The sequence below is a fragment of the Solanum pennellii genome, chromosome 4 (assembly GCF_001406875.1).
Source record: "Solanum pennellii chromosome 4, SPENNV200".
NCBI lineage: Eukaryota > Viridiplantae > Streptophyta > Magnoliopsida > Solanales > Solanaceae > Solanum > Solanum pennellii.
The window spans coordinates 64,513,760-64,536,249 of record NC_028640.1 but is presented as its reverse complement, the minus strand read 5'-3'; the positions used below and the strand labels follow the sequence as shown (position 1 = coordinate 64,536,249).

The window sequence follows — 22,490 nt, the reverse complement described above, 5'->3', positions numbered from 1 at the left end:
AAGGCAACGATAGAGAACTTCCAATTTCATAGTGATTTGTGATAGCGTTCTAAACAACTTCAAAGCAGTAGAAGCGTAGGGTGCATATAAAATCAATGCTTGAAGATTGTATGAAGTTTATGGTAGGGAGATCTAGTGAAGAGGTTTATATGCATATTTTAGAGGAGGAGGCATTGCTTAAATTTTGGGTGTCATTTGTGAATGGCTGTCATTAATGGAAAGAATAGGCAAGTTGAGAAAAAGGGAATTTAACCACGTTGTGGAGCCACATATGCAGATTTAAAGATCCTCTTTTATATGTATATATGATATGATATGGTTTTTGGGGAGAAAATAAGTCATATCTACCTTAAGATGAAATTAACTATGACGAGGAGAGTATAACAAGAAATCATATTTATTGATCTGCGTAATGACTAATATATAGCTAAATTTTATAAAGAAGAGAATTCTAAAAATAAACTACTTCAATAGGGGTCTTGGTTTATTAATAGATATGTCACACCCCGAGCCTACACCCTGGACGTGACCGGCACTCGATGACCATTGCTGGCCTTGAGCAAACCCTTGGCTTGGCTTACTCAACTCAGCGGAAGACTCAACTTAATTCAGTTATAGAATTGGAAAAATTCTCATAAATAATTTTAAATGATGTCTTGGCCACAATGGCACTTGAGTCTCAAATATAGAATCTGAAATAAAGGGACACAACTGAACTACTAACTATCCATTACTTTGATGAATGTTGGGACATACTACACAACATTCTGAATAGGAAGACTGGAAAGCATAAAAAAAGATCCTCCAGAATGCAAGGAGGCTTACCACTGACTCTAGAGCTCAAACTGGATCAACGGAGCATTGCATGCTGATCTTGGTTACCTACTTCTGCATCATAAGATGATGTGGGCAACTGACATCAGTACATTGAATGTACGAGTATGCAAGTTGGATTGCTAAACACAACTATAAAGCTTGAAAGAAGTAAGAATGAACTTACCTTGGTTGTGCTCAACTCATGAAATAACAACTCAATATAAAGCTGTATGGACACATGTGATACAAAACAAGCTCGTAAAATCGTATAAACACTTTGTTCATTAAAAATAAAACAATAATAAACTCAACTTCATATATATATGAAAATAATATAATTTTGGTGGGAGATTTTCTAACCGACAATCATTACTATAAGCCTAAGCGATGGTACAATATTTTACCTCACGTTGCAAGGACCATCCTATACCTTGCCATCGGTATATGACCTTACTTAACTTAGTGGATCCACTAGCCTAACTTACGTGGTCATCTAAAAAGTATGACCAGTTAACACCTTTACATTGGGACTTGAGTTAATTCTGAACTCTTATCCCCACATGGGTGCTCAATACTACTCCGAAAATATACTTTAGCTCATTCTTTTAGGATAACTTCCTTTCTGTGGGTTGAGATAATTTGCTCATCACTTTAGCTTTACAAAAGCTCTTTTGGAATCAATGTTCCCCTTTCTTGTTCAAAACTCTTTTGGGAAGTCTTAGCTCCCACTTAACTTAAATGTAAAAACATTTATAAACTTTATAGAGAATACTTAGTTCTCTTATATCTTTTGAGAAATGAACTCTAACTCTTTACTCTTTGCTTAACTTGAAACTTTTGATCTTGATTAATTCTTTAAGGAATACTTAGTCCTATTATACTTCTTTTGAAGAAAAAACTTCAATTTTTACTCTTTCTTTAGCTTGAAACTTGAACCTTAAAACAAAATTAAAACGTTTAAATAAGACTCTTGGATTCTTTAAGAAACTTTAGTTTAACTTACTTCATTGCCTTACACTTAACTCCTTGACTTCTTTGACTTTGATCTTAACATTCCTTGAATTGGATTATGAATTCAAGGATCATGATCTCATTTTATGGATGATTTCATGATGTTTAGATGTACTTTAGAGTTTTGGACTCAACTAGGGTTTGTAGGTACATCACTTAGGAACTCGTACGAAAATATGGGGGAGAAATGGGAACTCTAGTAGGCGCGGCGCCGCTGGGCCTGTCAGACAGGTTTTTCGACTTCTCTTCTCCGATTTTCAATTCTAAACCTCCCAAACTTTCATGGATCTTCCTCCAAACAATAAGGATCACTAAAATCCTCAACACCCAATATATAAGACTCGTAAACAGCCAGAAAACATGAATCAAAATCACTAAAGGTACACTATGACAATACCTATTTCATTTCAGAAAAGAAAAATATTTTATATTGTTTTTAGACTTGTTTAGAGTCGCCACTTAATTTTTTAAACAAAATCAAGAAAACTTAGTTTTCAAAAGATTTAAACAGAAAATCGATTGAAAACCTTAAGGGGATTCGAGCATTCTTATTTATATTTTAGGAAGGTGTTTAAGGCCCTAAAATATCCGTTAATATGGTTTTTCGATAACTAACTTGTTTGGGTAAAAGGTCTAGCTTTAATTTATAATAGAAAATGATTTAGAGTTTCTTTGGAAATGAAGTATTAATTTTACTATCTAAATGAGATTTCTCACTTGCTAAATTTATTTTTAAATCTATTTCGACACTGGATTTACTTTGTTTGAATCGTTAAAACGAAATCGCAACTTTCGGGGGATTTGAACTTTTTAAAACCTAAACCAACGACAGATATTAAGCAACAAGTGAAAGCAGTAAAGTTAAGAGGAAAGAGAGAGAGAGAGTTGGGTCCAAATTTGATTTCTGTCCGCCTGGACCAGTTTTTGTAACCCTTTGGCCCATTCGATTTGGTAGCTGTCCTAAAACTAGCAGGGTATTAATATTCAAAATTTACAAGGCTTTTGCCCAAAACTCTCTTTAACTTTCTGAAGTCTCAACTTGGGACCTGTGTGCCGATGCTTTTGGGTTTGACTTGATAAAGGATTTGAGCGTTAACGACTCTCTCGAAATGCAAAGGGGAGAATAAGAGTTCATAGCAAACTCACGCGAATTTCAATTTTCTCGAGAAGCTGAACCGAGACTAGATGAGCTAGGCGAACGATCTTCCCGAAACACTGACTCGAATATCAATGAACAAAGGGAGACCTGGACAGAAATTTAAACCCAACACTGCTACTACTACTCTCCTATCTCAAAATTTAATTAACATATTCTCAAAATATTTTTGCTTGAGCTCTTTATATTACTGAAAACTTCAACTACAGAAAATCTTCCCCAATCTTTTCTAGCTAAGAGAAAGCCAACTCCCCCCCCCCCCAAAAAAAAATGATCACTGAACGAAAGGAAATCGAGCTTATATAGTCGAGGAATTAGGGTTCTGAAAAAGGGGGGAAATCCAAAATCTTCACCAAGACAAAGGGCCCAAATTCAAAATTCAAAAATAGAAAACCTTCCCTAATTGAGGCGACCGCTTTTCCTACAGGTTCGACCCCATTCCAAAAGAGGAAGGGGAGATAGACGGTTTCGATCAAGTCCCCGTATTTGAGACGCTACGTGGAGAAATATCATGCCACCAGGACAATCTCGCGTGCTTCCGAAAGCTGCTCCGATCATACGAGCTGAAAGGGATGGAGATGTTGGAGAAGAAAAATAAAAATTGTAGGGTACTAGCTGCACTTCGTCGCGTTTTACTGACTCGGCCTAGTGTGAGGTGTGTCCCGGCGCTATTGGTGATTTTTGCGTCGCTGTTTCTTAGTCGTTGTAAAGTTGTCTTTTTCTGCTACTAGCTTTTCCTTGTGAGGAAGAAAAGGGGACATAGGTTGGGTCAGGGATTATAGTGGGCTAGGAAATTTCTATGTTGTTGTTGGGCTGATCAAATTTGGGTTCAGAAAATAAGAATGGGGAGAATTGGATATTAAAAGGGAGTGGGCTGAAAAATTGTTGATAAGGGAAATGAGATTGAATTGATATTGACGTGGGTTGCTGTTGTGTCTAAGGAGAGTTAGTAGTGGACTTCCAATTTGTTTTTTATTTAAAGAAAGTGGGCCAAAAATTGGTCTTTTAGAATGATTTAGAGGATTTGACTAATAGCTTGATAAAATAATAAATATAAATTAATTGATGAACTAATTAATCTTAACGAAATAAAATTAACTTAAATATGAACTAAATTATCTAAAAATACAAACTAACATACAACTAAACTATTTAAATCAAACACCTAATGGTAGACAAAATCCTTTGAGAGGATTTTTGAATATTTATAAAATAAGCTAAATATATACACAAATATAAAATATATTGCTTGATAATTGTAAAAAATGGTAAAATTAGTTTAAGATAACTTGCAAAATGTTTTAAACTTTATAGAAGCTAATTATTTCAAATTGTTTTAGGATTAAAAAGCTCTCCAATTTATTATTATCGAGGAGGGTCAAAATCGGCTGTCAACACTACCAACAAGATTGCAACAATTGTTCATCAAGAACTTCAAGATTTACCATTCAATCAATACAAAACTTGCTGAATTAAACATATTGGTGTGTGGGTGAACGAACCCAACATAGAAAGGTCTCACATACCTCGATAGGGATCAGCCCCACGAATTCCACTAGAATCTCTTGGCGTTCTTGGTGAAATCTTGATCTTTTCTCCTTTCTCGTTCTTCTCTTATCTTTTTTTCCCAAATCCTAAGCGTAAAAATTATTTTTATTATCTGAATTAAAACTTGGTTTTACCCCAATTTAACTCTTAGAACAAATTAGGAAATAATAGGATGGCAATAATACTTTACCCTTACTAAAATCCGGATTGGACTTTCCTCTATCCAACATGGTATAAGTCTATATGATGTGGTTTTATCCTTATGTGCATAATTTTGGTCTTATTGACTATATGATTGAAGGTCCTACTTGATATGCATGTATTTGACTATAGTATTATGTTTGATATGTGAAGTACATGTTATGATACTTGTGGTCTTATGATAGGTTTACAAAGTATGTGTGGGGTTATGGGGCTTCGCATGTACATTGCACTAGTATACTTAGATCAAAATTGTGAGTAAAGTCTGATGTTAAATCTAATGTGAAGTATGTGCCTTGTTATATGAAATGGTCCTATTGTTATATGTGTTGAGTTGAAAGGTTGTATGTGTGGTTTCCTTGTGGCCTTAAGGTGATGTTTGAGTGTGGATAGTATTATGGAACATTATCTATACATTGCACCAAGTGTTACTAGAGGGTAACATGGGAAAGTCAAGAAGTTAGAATATGAAATTCACTGTAAAGAGAAAATAGCTCACTGTAAAGAGGAAAAGAAAGTTACTATAAATAGAAAAAAGCTTACTGTAAAATAATCCTAAAATACCTTAAATGCATTGTATGATTTCATATGATGTATGATCATTTTATGCTTATATGAAGTATGTGAATTGTATAAATACTATTGTATCAAAGTTCTATGAAAATTTATCAAAAAGGCATGAAGCATGGTTTCAAGTAAAATGTCCCTTTAAATGCATGTTTTTGCATGGTTGCCATACCTAGTGCATTTTTGTACTAACTCTATTTTCTATACCTTTTTACACAAAGTGTAGGTTATGGATACTTAAGGGATGTTTTTGATGATGATGAGCTTGATATGTGATTCCCAAGATCAAGGAAATGACCTTAAGTCCAAGGATTTCCTAAGTCTTACTTTACTGTAAAGTACTTATGAATTATGATGTAAGGGTCTTGTCCCTATTATACTCTAATGACGTTGAGTCTAGGATGTCAAAAAGAGACTAGAGTCTTTAACTATGTATTATGATATTTCTTATATAATGAAAGTGATGTTCTAGTATATGATGTGCTAAGAAAGTTTTAAATTTTCCTCTAAATTTACCTATGACAATGCGATGAATAATAACTATGGGCCTATATAAGACCTCCGAGAGGTCAAGTACGCCATATTACTTCTAGGGGGTGCTCCTTGGTCGTGGCACATAAGTTATAACCTTGCCATTTTGCATTAACACACAGCCCAAACCAACTCTTGATGCATCACAATATACAACAAAACCTAGAGTACCCTCCGGTAAGGTCAAAACCAGAGCGACAATAATTCTCTTTTTCAACTACTTGAAGCTTTCTCACAAGCCTCTAACCATTGAAACTTGACTATCTTTTGAGTTAGCTTGGTCAAAGAAGACAAGATAGATGATAACACTCTAAAAATCTTCTGTTATAGCCAGCCAAAAGCAAGAAACTCCTTATATCTTTTCGAGGTGTTGGTCTAGGCTAACTCTGAACTGCTTCTATTTTTTGGGTATCAACTGTAATCCCATCACGGGAAACAATGTGCCTAAGAATGACACACACTTAAGCCAAAACTCGCACTTGGAGAACTTCGCATATAGCTCATTATCTTTCAAAGTTTGCAGTACAATTCTGAGGTGACTAGCATGATCTTCTTCATTCCTTGAATGAACCAGTATGTCATCAATGAAGACAATGACAAACAGATCTAAATAAGGTTTAAAAACTCTGTTCATAAGATCCATGAATGTTGCTGATGCATTTGTCAGCAAACCATAGGACATAACTAAAAACTCATAATGCACATACCAGGTTCTAAAATCTGTCTTTGGAAAGTCACATTCCCTAACTTTCAATTGATGGTAGCCTGATCTGAGATCAATTTTCTAGAAGCAAGAAGCACCCTAAAGTTATTGAAAAGATCATTTATCCTTGGGAGAGGATATTTATTCTTGATGGTGACCTTATTCAATTGGCGGTAATCTATACACATCCTAAAGGAACCATCTTTCTTCCTTACAAACAAGATCGAAGCGCCCCAAAGTGAGACACTTGGTCGAATGAAACCTTTATCTAACAGATCTTTCAATTGTTCAACTCCTTTAACTGTATTGGTGCCATTTTGTATGGCGGAATAGATATAGGACAAGTATCTAGGATGATGTCTATGCCGAAGTCTATTTCCCTCTCAGGATGGACTCCGGGTAGATCATCAGGAAATACTTCTGGAAGCTCACCAACTATTGGAACTGACTGAAGGGAAGGTTCCTCAGCACTTGAGTCATCAACTCGGACTAAGTGATAGATATACACCCTTTCAAAACTAACTTCCTCACCTTAAGGTACAAAATGAAAACAACCCTTAGGCATTGTTGAACTACTACTCCACTCTATGACTTGATTATTAGGAATTTGAAACTTGACCACTCGAGTTCTACAATCTATTGATGCATAACGGGCATGAAGCTAGTCCATACCTAGAATGCCATCAAAATCTACCATGTCTAACTCTACTAGATCAGCCATGGTGTTCTTGTGATTGATAGAAATAACACGATCACGATAGACTTTCTCCGCTAGAATAAACTCCCCAATAGCTGTAGAAACACAGAAGGGTTCACAAAGTTTTTTGGGAAGAATCTCAAACTTGTTTGCAACATAAGTTTTACAAAGGACAAACTTTCTCCTGGGTCTAACAAAGCATAAATATCAAAAGTAAAGACTTTGGTCATACCCGTGACAACATCTAGAGAGTTCTCTTGCTCTTGGAAGCTAGTGATTGCATAAAGACGGTTTTGCCATCCACCAGTACCAGAAGTGGCTCCTCTATGTGCAGCCCTATCTTGTGGAGCAACTGATAAAGATTGAGCTCTATTGCCCAGATTTCCATCACCTTGCTTATTCTTAGGGCACTCTCTCATGTAGTGACCCTATTGCCCACAATTGAAGCAATTTATCTGCCCATCACGACTTTTACCTCGATCGATTCTACCACACCTACCATATGCAGGAGCCCAACTACCTTCTTATGACCGACTACCTTGGGACTGGGCTAGTCTAGCCTTGAAGTTCTGCTTATTTGGCCATTATATTCACCTCTATTCGTGGGTGCTGGTGCACTAGCATATGATGGTGCATGCCCCTTCTGTTTCTGAAATTGTGATCGATTTGACCCACCCTTTTGTTGACCAAACTCATTCCAGTCTTAGCTTTCTTGTTCATGTACTCCTCTCTGTCCGGACATTTGCTTCTCCTCTTCAACTTATTTCACACTGACCATTAGCCTGGATATGTCCATGTCACCAATCAACATTGCAGCCCTACCTTTTTCACTTGAAGCACGACCCAAACCAGCGACAAATAAACTCATTCTTCTCCTCACATCCTTAACCATCTCTGAAGCATAGCGAGATAGTTAGGTGAACTTCAATCCATACTCATGAACACCCAAGGAATCCTGTTTCAAAGTAAAGAACTCCTATATCCTTGCTTCCTTCAGTTAGCGGGGAAAAAAATGCCCCAAGAAGGCTTCTTCAAAGCAAGTATAGCTTGGATGTGATGCATCCTCAGCTCTACCATCCTTCCATTGATCAGACCAGGTTCTAGCCACACTCCTCAATGATATGCAAATAACTGAACTCTCTTATCACCAACCACATGTATCATATCGAACACCTTCTTCAACTCTTCCACAAAGTTCTCCAGATCCTCAGTAGTGCTCGAACCAGTGAAGCTTGGAGGAGTCATCGTCAAAAATTCCTAAATCCTTGAAGTATCAGCCCCTTCTTGTCGAGCTCCTCTTTTCTGCCCGACTTGGTTGGTCAAAACTTGACTCAACATCCAGATAGCCTCATGGAACTCAACATAGTAACCTCCCCTTGAGGTTGTACTTCCGGAGCATTGGGTAACTCATGTTCCTAAGCTTCAACATTTCTACTAGCTGGACGACCTATTGCTGCTCTTCGTGAAGGCATTGTTATCTAAAGCACGTGCAAGCACGAATTAGAGAGAGACTTTTAGAGGTGAACTCTAACGCACAAAAAGGGATATGAAAGAAGTGAGATATTTCCTAAATGTTGTAGCCTCTTAATTGTAGATGTAGCGCACTTAACACCGATGACTAAGACTCTACATACATGGCTTCATAGACTCACTACGACTCTTTAACTCTTTGCTCTGATACCAAGTTTATCATGCCCCGAGCCTACACCCTGGATGTGGCCGACACCCAATGACCATTGCTGGCCTTAGTGAACCATTGGCCTGACTTACTCAACTCAGCGAAAAAGACTCAACTTAACTAAGTTATAGAATTGGAAAAAATTTCATAAATAACTTTAAATGTTTTCTTGGCCAAAATGACACTTAAGTCTCAAATAAAGAATTTGAAATAAAGACTCACAACTGAACTACTAACTATAAGTCTATGAAGCCACTAAAACTACTTTGATGAATGTTGGGACAGACGCCACAATATTCTGAAATAGAAAGATTAAAAAGCATAAAAAAAGGTCCTCCAGAATGCAAGGAGGCTCACCACTGACTCTGGAGCTCAAATTGAATCAACGGGGCTCTGCATACTGATCCTGGTTACCTGTGTCTGCATCATAAGAAGATGCAGGCCAACTGACATCAGTACATTGAATGTATGAGTATGCGATTTGGAATGCTAAACACAACTATAAAGCTTGAGAGGAGTAAGAATGAACTTACCTTGGCTCTTCTCAACTCATGAAATAACAACTCAATATAAAGCAGTAAGGACACATGCGATATAAAGCAAGCTCGTAAAATAGTATAAACACTTAGTTCATTAAAGATAAAACAATAATGAATTCAACTTCACATATATCTGAAAGTAATATAATTTCTGTGGGAGATTCTGTAATAAAAAACCATCACTATGAGCCTAAGCGATGGTATAACGTTTTACCTCACGTTGCCAAGGACCATCCTATACCTTGCCATCGGTATAGGGCCTTACTTAACTTAGTGGATCCACTAGCTTAACTACGTGGTCATCTGAAAAGTATGACCCATTAACACCCATGATGACTACATGGTTTACAGGGTGACTAGGGTTAATTATGAACTCTTATCCCCACATGGGTGCTCAATACTACTCCCAAAATATATTACCTCATGCTTTTTGAATAACTTCCTTTCTTTGGGTTGAGATAATTTTCTCAACACTTAAGCTTTACAAAATCTCCTTTGGAATCAATGTTCTCATTTCTTGTTCAAAACTCTTTTTGGGAAGTCANAACTTCCTTTCTGTGGGTTGAGATAATTTGCTCATCACTTTAGCTTTACAAAAGCTCTTTTGGAATCAATGTTCCCCTTTCTTGTTCAAAACTCTTTTGGGAAGTCTTAGCTCCCACTTAACTTAAATGTAAAAACATTTATAAACTTTATAGAGAATACTTAGTTCTCTTATATCTTTTGAGAAATGAACTCTAACTCTTTACTCTTTGCTTAACTTGAAACTTTTGATCTTGATTAATTCTTTAAGGAATACTTAGTCCTATTATACTTCTTTTGAAGAAAAAACTTCAATTTTTACTCTTTCTTTAGCTTGAAACTTGAACCTTAAAACAAAATTAAAACGTTTAAATAAGACTCTTGGATGCTTTAAGAAACTTTAGTTTAACTTACTTCATTGCCTTACACTTAACTCCTTGACTTTGATCTTAACATTCCTTGAATTGGATTGTTTTTATTCGAAAAGTTTTCGGGTAAATAATATTTGTAAGTTTTCGACTTTTTTAGATTCGCCACAAACTTTTTTTCAAAGACTTAAGCATGAAAAAATCTAGTGAAAAACAATTAAAGGGTTCGGGGTTTCATATTTATATTTTAGGAAGGTGTTAGGCACCTAATATATTCGCTAATGCGATTTTCCAGCAACTAACTATTTGACTAAGAATTGTTTGAAATAGAAATTATTTAGAGTTGTTTGGGAAATGAAAACTTAGCTTTTATCTAAGTGAAATATCTAACTTGAAAAATTAGTATTTTTAAACTACTTAATCTTGATTCGATTTTAAGTCGTTAAAACATTGCGGCGTTCTACGGGGATTCAGATTTTCCAACTTTAAGACTAACGACAATCAAACAACAAACATTCAGGACCGACGATTTTTTTTTAAAAAAAGAAACTCTTTATTATTTACCGCCTTTAGAAATTGTTCTAAGGAAAGCTAAGAATAATGTAAATATTCAAGAAATATTAAGCATCTCAAATGAGATTCTTGAGTACATACTATTGAATAAGATTGATACAACATATTACCAAGTGAAACCAATCACAAACAATAAATTGGCAAGCTCAATCTCATCGTGATCAAACTAATCTTAACTCAATTTCCAAAGGTTTGAAGCAAACACTAGTCTATAAAGAAAATTGAATAAACAAGAGTCGACATATATGAACTAGATAGGCTAAAGAAAATTGCTAATGATAGTAAATGTATAAATCATAGAGGTTCCAGTAAAGTTCTTAAGCACATGTACATGTTAACACTACAACAAGAAGCTATCACTTACTATAGAAGAGAAAATCAAGCAAGTAGACATTAATTGAAATTAAGAAAATATCAATGAAGAGAAATCTAAAACTAAGAAAAGATCAATGGAAACTACAAATGTAGATGTCTCTTGATCATTAAAAGGTACAATTATCAAAAATTCACACCCAACTGATGCCACATACTTCGAAAGAAAAAAACTAAAAAGAACAGAAAGCTTAAGGTGAAGGTTCTAGATAAGGAAATTGTTAATCTGTTAACTTTAGGAATCGAAATCCTTATGAATTTACTGTATCTCTGTCTTCCTTTATGTATATTTTTTTTACCAACTTTTCAATTCTTTTTTTTTAACCTCTCCTCTGTCTTCTGCCCTCCATCCCCTTCCTAATGAAGAATATGACAAACAACTTATATATGGGATTTTTAGGGTTCGAAAAATGGGTTAAAATGGCTGATAAACCGCATCCGAACTAAGGCCAACAATTTTGAATTTCTAGCTTGAACAAGAGAATATACCAAATTGATTCTTGATTCCAACGGATTGGAATGAGGTGGAGGGTCTTGATCAATCGGATGTCCTTGGCGCTCGACGTGGCACAATCTCGAGTTGGGGAGGAAAAAAAGTGTGCTGCTCTACCACAACGCTGTGTGATCGTACTCTTGTCGAGGGAATTGGAGTAGATGACAAAAATGGCTACTGCCCTGTGTTGCTGCATTGATGATGTTGCTAATGAAGATGGGGCGGGTCAAAAAGCGGTGTGGGTTGGGTTTGGGCTGGCAGGAAATTTGAGGGAAAAAGGGAAATGGGCTGGGATGTTTCTGAAATATTTTGGGCTGCTAGAAAAAAGAAAGGAAAAATTACATAAATTAATACATTTTGAAAAATAATTACTGATTTTAGCGATACTTAATAATAAATCTGTAATATGTATTAAAAGTGAATTATGTATGTAATATATTTGAATTATAATTGTTTTTGAAATATATTCTGTTTGTTTGGTAAAAAATTGTCACATTGTATTATAAATGTATTAAAATGTGTGATAACTGTATTATCCATCATTAAAACTTGTATTATATGTGAATAATAAATTATTCTTTGTAATATGTATTAACCTTGTATTATAAATGAATTAAAAGTGGTCAAGTGAAAAAAAAATATTATTGCTATAAATGGTAACTATTTTTTTATTATAGTATATTTATGTAAGTTTCCCAAGAAGAAAACGGAGGCCCCAAATGAGCATCCATTAAAGTATAACTTACCTAAATCCCATTGTGTAAAATTTAAATTACATTCTATCCCTACTCTTTTTAAATTTACGAAAATTCCTTAATAATAATGTTATTCTGATACATAGCAAATACGTTGGATACATTAAATATGATACATTAAAACAAATTCAGTTACACTTTTAAAGGAATGAGAATATAAAATTGATTGTTAGTTCCTCAAATCACGCTAATTTAATTGATTTCAATCTCTTCAAAATTTTATCAGATTTAATCAAATAAAAATTTTAATTTTCTTCTCCAATTCTCTTCCAAATCTGTCCGCCTTCAATTCAAAATTTAAATTTTTTTTTCTCTCAATTCTATGCCAAATTCATATGGCTTCAAACAATTCAAATTTTCATCTTTCAATTCTTTCCCCACTCATAATAGATTTTAAAAGTTGAAAACAATAGCCGATACATAATCATGAATACGTTCAATAATCTGGAAAATCAAGGTGAGTTATGAATGATACATAAGTGGGATTTTAAGTTTCTTCTTCTAATTCGTCGAAGATCCTTTCAATTTTGATTCAAAATCACAAAAACAATGAGAAGGTAACAATGAAGAATCTGGAAAAAAAATCTGACATTCAAAAATCTGGAAAAAATATGAGTCTCGATTTGCAATGTATAAAATAGATCAAAGTTTTAATTGCATAGTAAAATAGATCTGACAATCAGAGGTATGAAACTACATATATTGTGTTGTTAATTCGATTTTTGTTTATATTTTTGAGATGACCATGCAATCGTGATACAATAGTATTTGTGTTTCTTGTATAAATTGATAAGTACTATACTCCTATTAATTAAATACATTAAATAAGTAATCTTGGAATTAAAGATCAACAAGTTACTGTGTGATACATGTAATATTAATTTAAATTATTGTTTCATTACCAAATATCTAACATGATACATTACTATTTGTATATCTTCTTGTTTGTGGAATACTATTACTTTATAGATGATACATTTTGAATATATTTTGTTGTAAAAGCATCAAAATGTTCAAGAATGAGGTATGTATCATATTAAAGTTATATTTTGTATCTGATATAAGTATATAAGTTTAGTTGTTTGATTGTTTGTGATTGATGCATAGAAATAGCTGTTTTACAGAATGTATCACTAATTTCTTTAATGTTAACAGATTTTTGAATCATCAGAGTATCTATATTCAGTCTATGATTCTGGAAGAAAGATACATTGTTTGCCTTGAAAGATAAATATGCAATTGTGGAAGATTTCAAGTTGATCAAATGTTTTTTTCTATAATTTCTTTTTGTTGATAGTAATGTATTTGATACAATAAGGTTGTGAAAGAATAGTGTGTGTAAGCTGAAATAAAGTGTATCTATAAATGTATCATTAGTAGTTGATTATGTATTTGATACAATAAGATTATCAGTGTTTACGTATTTATGTATCAAGATATTTAATTTGATACATAGTGTTTTTATCAAAATAAACGAGATACATTGAAAATTAAGTATCAGATTCGTGGAACAAACAACGATTGTAGCAATGATATATTGAATCCATAATAAAACTAACAAGACTAATTTAAGAATCAAAATAAGTGAGATACATTGTGTCTTTGGCAGTGATAATCGTGTAATGACTGATCCAACTATTTCTTTCTCTTTTTTTGAACTTGTATTTCAATGTAGATTTAAAATTCAAACATGTATAAACATTGCAAATCAAATACGACTTTCTAGTTTTTGATTTATAACAAAAGATTTCTAACAATATGAATGAAATAAGAAAAATATTATTTAATAATAAAATAATCTAATATAAAAAGAAATCCTAATATAATTAAATAACAGATATTCTTCCATAATATAGTAATTTGTGATTGATAAGGTATATCAATCAATTGATTTTCTTTCTATTAAATGATTTTTAGTTTTGTTGTTATTATTTTTCATATTTCTTTCTCCACGTTATTCTCAAATCTCAATCATTTGTTATTTAAAAAAAAATCATCACCAAAAAGTAAAAGAGTTTTTCTAAAGATTGATTCAACATATAATTTTTTTATGATTCAATCAATTTTAACTTTTTTGCTTTTTTTATAAGTTTTTGCTTTTATCTTATTTTTTCATTTTCTTAATTTGAATTTTTTTTAGAAATAACGATTGATTTTTATCAACTTTGATGTTATTTTTACTTTTTATTATTGTAATATGAAATTTTATTGTTGAGAAATAAAAAATTATTTTCTGAAATTTTGATTCCATTTTTGGTGTGGTATAGGGAGTGATTTGTGGATTGAAATAAGGAAGGAATAAATATTAATTTTGGGAGTTAGGATTTATGTATCAAATGTTTGGAGTTTGGGAGTAAAAGGATTTTGGAAAATTTTAAAACTGGTAGGGAATAATGGAGATTATGAAAAGAAAAGATGTATAGATAGGTAATTTATCCATTTAAGTAACGTGCAGAGCTGGGCCTGGGAATTGGAATTGCTGGAAGTATTTTTTAGCGATTCTAACCGACTTTAAATTAATCAATGCATTTAGTCCAAACAATTAGCTAAGACGACGAATTAACACAAATTAATTAATGAGCTTCACTTAACTTTAACGAAATAAAATAATCAACTTAAGTTACACAAAAATAATTAAAGATATAACCCATTATATAGTTAAACTAATTAGTTAGAACTTATGTAGAAAGGTAAAATCTTTTTGACGCAATTTTTTAAACGCTTATAACATATACCGATTATATATAAAACAAAATGTATTCATTTTTTTTCGAAATACCAAAACGACTAAAATTAACTTGAAAGATATTTAAATTTTATAAAATTAATTATTCTCAATCGTTTGGAATTAAAGAAGCTCGAAAATTAATTTATATCGGGGAGGGCCAAAATTAGGTGTCAACATGGATTATGAATTCAAGGATCATAATCTCATGTTTATGGATGATTTCATAATGTTTAGATGTACTTTAGAGTGTTGGAATCAACTAGGGTTTGTAGGTACGTCACTTAGGAACTCGTACGAAAAGATGGGGGAGAAATGGGAACTCCAGGTGACCCTGGCGCTCTATAAAGCGTGCGGTGCCAGAGCCTGATGGACAGAGTCTGTCCTTAGGCGCTCTGGCTGGCGCGGTGTGCAAGATCCTGACGAACAGAGTCTGTCCTGAGGGGCTCTAGTAGGCTAGGCGCCCCAGGGCCTGCCAGACGGGTTTTCTGACTTTCTTCTCCGATTTTCAATTCTAAACCTCCCAAACCTCCATGGATCTTATACCAAACACTTAGGATCACTAATATCCTCATCACACAATATTTTAGACTCGTAAAACAGCCCAGAAACACGAATCAAAACCACCAAAGGTACACTACAACTCTACCTACAAGATTGCAACAATTGTTCATCAAGAATTTCAACATTTACCATTCAATCAATACAAAACTTGCTGAATAAAACATATTGGCGTGTGGGTGAATGAACCCAACACAGTAAGGTCTCACATACCTCGAGAGGGATCACCCCTGACGAATTCCACTAGAATCTCTTGGTGTTCTTGGTGAAATCTTGCTCTTTTCTCCTTTCTCCTTCTTTTTTTCTCTTTTCTCCCAAACCCTAAGCTTAAAAAGTATTTTTCTAATATGAAATAAAACTTGATTTTACCCAAATTTAACCGTTAAAACAAATTAGGAAAAAATAGGGTGAAAAGACTACTTTACCCTTACTAAATTCCGAATTGGACTGTCCTTTGTCCAACAGCCCAACTTCTGAAAGTCATATCTACCTCATATGACATCGAAAATGTGCAAACTCGGCGCCGTTGGAAATATATTTTCAAGGGCTTTCGAACCGTATAAAGAACTCACCCTAACTCTTAATGAGTTTGGAGTTATGGCCGTTTGAAAATGACCAAAAACTCACTTTTTATACTTTAGAAAATTTTCCAGATTTCCCTATATATATCCAAAAATGATTATTCTTGGTTTCTTTGATTATTCTTAGTTATTTCAAGTTACGAGATGTTACAAAATACTTCCTATTTGTTAAGCGATAACACCCAAATTTTGTTGCCTCTGAGGCCAAAGAAACAAGCTCTGCAATATGGATACGATTACCAAAACTACCGACATAGTTTTATGAGCACTCAATACTAGCTGAAGCTGGTTAAAATTGATGCAGATACCTCACCGGGACTAAGAGGATGATATGCACGTATTTGTGTGTAGAGGTTCCAATGGGAGTTCCAGTTAAGAAGTTAAACTTTGGGGACAATCCATTCTATGCAACTCCATCGCCATGTCGCACTGAACACCACACTCATCGCTTCTCCCACCCTTTCTTTTCTAGCAATGAGTTGCAGAGATGATACTGCATTGATGGAGCACCCTAGACCCATACCAAGTGAACATCCAAGTTACCAAAACCCTTTGAGACTCATCTCGGCAATAAATTAGACGCCTCATAAAATTATATTAAAAGAAATATAATATTATTATATGTGAAGGAATATTGATTATATTCAAGTGTTAAGGGAATACATGGGAGATATATATAGGAGATATAGGAAGGAGTACTAATCCTAATAGGACTAGAATTAAGGAGTATTAATCCTAATAGGACTAGGATTAGTACACAGTAAATACTAATATTATTTTATACTATTTATTTAATACTATCTGTTATTATCCCCCCTCAAGCTGAGCTGAGCGGAAGCGAACGGAAGCTTGGAACTGAGGTAATCGTGCTGTCGGCTCGGGAGAGGCTTGGTGAGAATATCAGCCGGTTGTTCTTCAGTGGGTACATACTGCACAGTCATGGTGCCGGCCTGAACTTCATCGCGAACAAAGAGACAATCGGTATCAACATGCTTCATTCTGGTGTGTAGGACGGAATTCTTGGCCACACAGATGGTTGATTTGTTGTCACAATAGAGAGCAGGAACAGTGTGAGTGGCGCGGAGTTCGCGAAGAATATATGTGACCCACATGGTCTCAGCAGCAAGAAGAGCAAGGGCGCGGTATTCAGCTTCAGTCGAGGACCGAGAGACCTTGGGTTGTTTTTTTGTACACCAGGAGATCAGGTTCGGCCCCAAAAAAATGAGAAACCCCGATGTAGATTTTCTGTCATTTTTATCATTCGCCCAATCTGAATCTGAGAAACCCCGAAGCTCCAAGTCCCCGGGTCGAATGAGTAAACCACGACCAAGAGTGCCAAAAATGTACCTGAGAATGCGTTTTAGACAATGGTAATCATGTTCACTTGGTTGATGCATGCGCTGAGCAACTCGGTTGACAGCAAACTGGATGTCAGGACGGGTAATGGCCAGATACTGTAGAGCCCCAATGAGGCTGCGGAAGTGGGTGATATCGGCAAAGGGGGTGTCGGCTCCATTCGTAGACGAAGAGACTGCCATCGGTGTTGGTTGACTGGTGCATTTTTCCAGTCCAGCTTTCTGCAACAGATCTCGAGCATATTTTGACTGATGAAGAAACAAGCCGCTGCCTGTCCGAGAAACCTCCATTCCCAGAAAATAATGTAACGGGCCAAGGTCCTTCATTTTGAAGGTAGTATGCATAGCTCGAGTGACATCCTGAATGAGAGCTGCAGTAGAGCCTGTAATAATGATATCATCTACATAGACAAGAAGAATGACTGTACCGTGTGCTGAATGTCGAGTAAACAGACTCGTGTCGTGTACGCAACACGTGAAGCCGAGTCCCTGGAGGAACGTTTTCAGACGTGTGTACCAAGCACGGGGGGCTTGCTTGAGCCCATACAGAGACTTCTGGAGTTTGCAAACATGTTGAGGGAAGCGGGGATCAACATAGCCCGGTGGTTGCGTCATGTAGATAGTTTCATCAAGCATGCCATGAAGAAAAGCATTGGAAACATCCAACTGATTGATGAGCCAATTGTTGCGCACGGCGAGTGACAGTACCAGGCGAATGGTTTCCTGCCGAATAACAGGACTGAATGTCTCGGAGTAATCAAGCCCATACTCCTGATTGTAGCCTTTAGCAACCAAACGAGCCTTGTACCTGGAAATACTGCCATCCGCATTGTGTTTAATTTTGTACACCCATTTACAGCCCACTGGGTGCCGCCCATGGGGCTTAGGTACAAGAACCCAAGTTTTCTGATCAGTCAAAGCCTTAAACTCGTCATCCATAGCATGACGCCAATAAGCATTTTTTGAGGCAACAGAGTAGGTTGTTGGTTCACTATCGGGAAGGGGTGTATTTGGTAGTATGGTAGCCTGAAAGGTTTTGGGTTTAAAGATACCGGCTTTGCCACGGGTTAACATGGGATGAGTATTGGGGGGTGGCACGGGCGGTGGTGATTCGGGGGTGGCCGGGAAGGACCCAAAACGGATCGGGCTGGAGATGTTGTGGGTATGGGGTGGTTCGGGTTGGTTGTGAGTGTGGGTGGTGGTTGCGGGTGTATTGTGGGTGACGGTCGAAGGGGTGATGAGGGGTGGTTGGGTAGTGGGTGGAGGTGTGGGGGAAGGTGGTGAGGGACCCTGTGAGTATGTTGGAAAAAGGGGAAGGACGCCAATGAATGATGTATTTGTGGAGGAGGAAATAGACTCGTAGGGAAACTCATTTTCGACAAATTTGACATGACGAGATATGTAGACTTTATGAGTTTGTGGGTCAAGACAGCGATAACCCTTGGAGGTAGGATGATAGCCCAAAAAAATACAAGGACGGGATCGGGGTTGTAATTTGTGAGTAATATGAGGGCGTAGCCAAGGGTAGGCAAGACACCCAAAGACGCGGAGGTTGGTATAATTGGGAAGTTCTTGGTAAAGGAGTTGATAGGGTGATTTGTTGGAGAGAGTGTGACTGGGCATTCTGTTAATGAGGTAGTTTGCGGTGGCTAGAGCTTCTACCCAAAAGGAGACAGGGAGATGAGATTGATGTAGAAGAGTAACCACTGTTTCAATGAGATGGCGATGCTTACGCTCAGCCACCCCATTCTGTTCGGGAGTGTATGGACAGGAGGTTTGATGTATAATTCCCAGGGATTGCAGAAACTGGCCAAAGATGTTATTGACATATTCCTTTCCATTGTCACTTCGAAAAAGTTTAACATGAGAATTGAATTGTGTTTTAACCATTTTTTCAAAAGTGACAAAGGTGGTGTATGCCTGTGATTTGTGTTTTAGTGGGTACAACCAAGTGTATTTTGTAAAATCATCCACAAAACAAATATAATAGCGAAAACCAGCAAATGAAGGAACAGCAGTAGGACCCCATAGGTCAGAATGAATAAGTTGAAGAGGTGCAGTTGTACGCTTCTCAGATAAAGTAAAAGGTAATTTATGAGATTTAGCAATTGAACAGGAGTCACAATTGTTTACATGAATGGAAGAAAAACCTAATTGAGACATTAAAGAATTTATTATTTGAGTAGACGGGTGACCCAGACGACTGTGCCACAACAGACTGTGGCCATCAGCCGAAAGAGCCACCGGAGCCACAGGAACGCTTTCTGAAACTGGGTGGGCAGACGAACTTGTGCCAGGAAGAACGTACAGACCATGCTCACAGGGGCCCTGAAAAATCACCCTCTTGGTAGTATTGTCTAGGATCTGAAAATCATTAGAGGTGAACAAGAGTGAGCAATTATAGTCTTTTGTGAATTGGTGAACTGAAAGGAGATTGGATTTAATAGAAGGGACGTGGGTAAGGTTACCTAGGTGAAAGATAGCGGTGGGGGTTTTAATGGTACCCGTGCCAGTGTGAGAAATATTAAGGGACTCACCGTTGCCAACAGTAATACCATTGGAGCCATGATATGGATTTGGAGCGTTAAGCTTGGATAGATCAGAAGTAACGTGCATGTTGGCCCTAGTATCCAACAGCCATTCAGAGGAAGGGCCGGCTTGAGATGCATAATTGGCACGGTTATCACTATTTCGGCTCTCCTCATACCGAAACCAGCAACGAACAGCGGTGTGTCCTGTTTTCTGACAGATTTGACAAGTTGGACGATCCCGCTCGTAAGTGCCCTGCCCGCCGCTGGAAGATGACTGCCCGCCGCTGCCGAAGGAGTGCAGGCTGTTGTTGCTGCCGTGCTGCTGACCGTCGTACGGCGGACGACTGCCCTGCCGACCGCCGCGCCCGCGGCCTCCGCTGTTTCTGCCGTAGCCGCCGCGGCTCCCCTGCCGGCCGCCACCACGCCCCCCGCGATAGTTCTGGCTTGCGGTGAGGGCGGTGGCCGGCTCCATAACAGCGGCTTCTCGGAGAAGAAGTTTGCTCTCCAGATCCACGTTGATTTCTTCACTTTTTAGCCACGAGGAGAGAGTATCCAGGTCAACGGGCGTTGGACTGATGCGAACCGCCTGTTTAATGGAGGAGTAAGCTGATGGGAGCCCCCGAACGACGCACATGACGAGATCTTTTTCGGGAATGATTTCGTTCACGGTGTCGAGGGCTGTGATGATGGTGGAGACCTCGTCTAAATACTCCGCCATAGTTTTCGTGCCTTTGGTAATTGTGTGGAGACGATCACGCAATTGAAAAATATGAGAGTGGGAAATTGATGCATAGCGTGTTGCGAGGGCCGTCCACAGGGCTGAAGCAGTTGTGTAGGATCGGACGTGTTTCTGAACCGTGGGAGAGATGACCGCAATCAAACATGATCGGATCTGGCCATCCACGGCTTTCCAGGCGGCATGGGCCGGATTGGTTTTTTCTGATTTGTCCGTGGCGGTGATGACTGCCGGCGGCGGTTCTGTGCTTCCATCGACGTATTTGAGAAGGTAATTGGCCTCAAGGGCTGTAAGAACGGTGATTTTCCATGTAGGGTAATTTATGTCTGATAATTTTTCGGGAATCAGGGCATGAAGATGCCTGAGAAGGAGTTTAACGCCAGAAGGAAGTGAATCGAGAGGATCCACCTCGGTTGTCATGGCTGCCGCCGCCCAAGAGAAAAGAGGGAACAATCGGTGCCCTAAAGAGATAAAAAAAAAAAAAACTAGAGAAAAGAAGATCTAGGTTTTCTGGCTCTTGATACCATGAAGGAATATTGATTATATTCAAGTGTTAAGGGAATACATGGGAGATATATATAGGAGATATAGGAAGGAGTACTAGTCCTAATAGGACTAGAATTAAGGAGTATTAATCCTAATAGGACTAGGATTAGTACACAGTAAATACTAATATTATTTTATACTATTTATTTAATACTATCTGTTATTAATATGGTTTGATCAATTAGCCTACATATTTAAAAAGACATAAAAATTGTATAGAGAAAATTTCTCCATAAACAAACTCTTTTAATGACTACATTGTGGATGCTATTATATTTTTTTCTTATGATCGAGGATTCAATTTATAGAGTTCCAAATTTTTCCTATAAAGAATGAATAACCAAATAGGGAAGAGAATTATATTTATTTATTTATTTATTTGAAACTTAAAAACAATTATGGTAATTCTTTGACTTTCGTTCAAGGGAAAAGTAAAACTCAAATATGGTAAGGAAAATATGAGCAAAACTCTTAACAATTCTCCTATTTTAATTGAATTTTCTTGACAAAAATTGATTTGCTTTCTTTGCTCAATCTTCATATATCACTGTTATTTACCATGATTGAAATGTGAAATGAATTAAAACTTGGAGTTATGTCGGTAAAGTAAACAAAAGTTAATAATATTGGAGTCATGTATTCAATGTTATGAGCAGTATTCAGAGTGGAAGTCATGCGTTAAAAGTAATATGCATGAGTTAAAAAGTGGAGCCCAAGCCTTAAAAAGTTAAAAGGGGTTGAAAGTTGAAGTTGTAGCACCCCAAAAAGTTTTTGACCAAAGACTCGAGTAATCCTTCGTTGTGAATAGGATTTTACCAAGAAATTTGAAATTTCTCAAATATTAATATTACTAGATATAGCACTTTGAGTTTCAAAAAGAATTACATAGAATTCATTTCAAGTCATTCCTTAGTTCTTTTAAGTT

General features: G+C 36.5%; 1 long non-coding RNA gene across 1 annotated transcript; it reads right to left on the bottom strand.

Moving 5' to 3' along the window:
- Window positions 1-376: 376 nt before the first annotated feature.
- LOC114076788 lies at window positions 377-12,026 on the bottom strand. The gene is made up of 4 exons (XR_003577830.1): window positions 11,772-12,026; window positions 9,266-9,328; window positions 4,510-4,617; window positions 377-888 (listed from the first exon to the last, which is right to left on the bottom strand). It is a non-coding gene; the product is annotated as an uncharacterized LOC114076788 (long non-coding RNA).
- Window positions 12,027-22,490: the final 10,464 nt, after the last annotated feature.